Here is a 2,814-nt window from a genome sequence, read left to right as displayed (position 1 = left end):
AGAAAACCCTGGATAGTTTAATAGTTTCTGCATTTAGTTTGTACAGCCTGCTGTGTGACAAGACTGCAGACTATGAGGTTAGTGTTCACAGCTTTCAGATCACTTTCTTTCATAGTTCTAGACCCTGTGGAATTGCATCAAATAATTCTCGACAATAATACTGACAACTTGATAAAGATTTTGTGTTTTGACTTTAGGAGTCTGACCACATACTACTTTTCCTTAGAAACCTTAGACACAATTCTAAAGGCTATCTTCAAAAATGTTTAGTTTATATTCAGAATTAGTTTACATCTGTTGTCCACCCCTTTTCTTTGACAGTGTTGTATCAACCTAAGGGATTCAAATACACAGTGTGACCAAAAGACCTCCCGTAGTAAGGGACTACAATCAAGTCTTATACCAAACAAAGGAAGTTTGTATTATCTCCTTCACAACCTCATGGCAATATTGTTGTTGCATTTGTTTATTTTTTTAAATATTTAATTAATTTATTTTGGTAAATAAAGACATTTTACAAAGTGTCAACATGCTTTTTGGAATTCTTTTTTCAGGTGGATATTACTAATCCTTTTCTGTATATATACAGAATTAGTTATATATCTATTTATATATATAAATTTATATTTATATAAAATTATATTTATATATAAATTATACATTTATAGATATTTATATATTATATAAAAGGATTAGTTTTATATATATATATAATTGCAGCTATACATTGACAGTCATGAGACCCTCCCAACTCAGAAGCTAGGTCAGACCTTGGCTGCCAATTATTCTACCTATGCACAATTATTATAAAGTTGACATTAAGTGCTATGAAACAGTTAGGGGCTTGGTATAATATATTTGTTTTGCCCTTTCCTCAGCCTGGCGGGTGGAGAAAATCAATTAAAACAGTAAATAATGGATACATCAGGAGCAGATTCTCTTGACAACCTGACATCCAATTTGGCTGTGGAAACTGAAAATCAGAGTGATAACTCTTCGGGTAGAAGTTTATTTAAAACTCAGTGTTCCTTACTCACCTAAATGGGGGCAAAGAAGCCCAATTAGGAAATTTGTTCATTCACCTGAAAATGTTCAAGCAAGAGATTCATCGTCAAGTGACTCATCTTTTGAACCAAGACCACTGACTTTAAAAGCTATTTTTGAAAGATTCAAGAAAAAGAAGCGTAAATAGAGGAAATGCGGAAATGGGAAGACCAAGGGGAAGACCGAAAGGAAGAAGACATAGTCGACGCTCACAAATAGATAAGAAACAGTGTAAAAGCAAAGGATCTGGCTTCCCTTTTGTAGAATCAGAGAATGGCAGAAAACAATTACCTTGGAGAAAAATATTAACCTTTGAGCAAGCTGTTGCAAGAGGGTTTTTAGCTACATTGAAAAACTGAAGTACGAACACCACCTAAAAGAATCTCTGAAACAAATGGATGTTGGTTAAGATTTAGGAAAAGAAGATCTTGATAGTCGTAGATATAAATATTAGAGTGACGATGGATCCATTTCTCCTATTGAAGAATCAACAGCAGAGGATGAGGATGTAGCACCTCTTGAACACGATGAATGTGATATCAAATTGGCAGGGGATAGTTTCATATTAAGTTCTGAGTTCCCAGTGACAATGGGAACAAGAGAATACTGAAGAAGTTGCTTTGTCTAAAAAGAGAACAGAGAACAGAGACATAGGCCAGAGGACACCATGGCCTGAAAAGGAGACAGAATCATGAATGTCGAAGAAGGTGAACGATGTAGAGAAAAAAAAGGAAATATGGGGAAAAAAGATGATAAATGTGGAGATATATATATATATTTGTTTTATATTAGGTCATATTGCACCTTTTGCCCTAAATTCAACTGGCAAACTTAGGTGCAAAAACTTATTGCCAAATTTAGAGGCAGTATAGTTCGGAAATGAAGTGTTCAAGTTTTGAAGACAGACTGCTTTACAACCCTGTAATTAAATAAGATTATCTATGGAAAGCATTTAGTCTTGAAAATATTAGCACTCATCAACCACTCTCACCTATTCTATTTCAAAAGCAATAGATATCCATGGCATGTCAATGTTGCACACCACCCCGAATTCTTAATACTCCTTTGTCTTACATACATATGTGTTTATCTACAGTAGTCTATCACCAGAGTATAAATGATAAAATAAATTCCATATATTTTTTTAATTTCATTTTCTTTTGTCTTCTCTTCATAATATAGAATTATCTCCTTTTAAAGAAGTAGTTGTAATTCTGCTTTTTTTTCTGTTGTGCCCCCGAATAGCTTAATTATCTATTTACCCATATAGTATCTCATTTTCCACCCTTCCACCGCATTTCAATTTTATTTAGTTAGTTCACTTGAATTTGTTTTCAAGATGTGTACCATTTATCACCTGTCTTAATCTTCACAGGATTAATTTACCTAGACATTCTTCAACATAATACACAATATTTTCCTTTATTGTAGCCTCTCTTCTGAGATAAAATTTTTTACTAGTACAACAAATTTAATAAACAGCTACAGTTAAAACTCTACTGTATCTTTCACGAATGAACAGGGGGGAAACCAGTTGGATAAAATCCATGACATAGTATAACTCAAAACAATCTTAATAATGTTCCAGTACATAAAACAAGATAAAACATAGGATAAATATCAGCCAAAACATTTGAAACTTTAAAAAAGACATACTATATCTATTAAGCCATCACTGTGCCTGCTTTCTGAACCTAAATAAGACCTCATATGAATGAGTTCTGTAAATACAGTGGTGTTTTATAATATTTCATAGATCTTCAACCACCA

The 2,814-nt window shown here is 33.0% G+C and overlaps 1 pseudogene; it reads left to right on the top strand.

The window, feature by feature from the left end:
* The first annotated feature begins 915 nt into the window (after positions 1-915).
* LOC103267281 lies at positions 916-1,739 on the top strand (annotated as a pseudogene).
* Positions 1,740-2,814: the final 1,075 nt, after the last annotated feature.

This window comes from Carlito syrichta, unplaced genomic scaffold (genome assembly GCF_000164805.1).
Source record: "Carlito syrichta isolate Samal-C Ts95f unplaced genomic scaffold, Tarsius_syrichta-2.0.1 Scaffold308096, whole genome shotgun sequence".
Classification (NCBI taxonomy): domain Eukaryota; kingdom Metazoa; phylum Chordata; class Mammalia; order Primates; family Tarsiidae; genus Carlito; species Carlito syrichta.
This window is presented reverse-complemented; position numbering and strand designations above follow the sequence as displayed.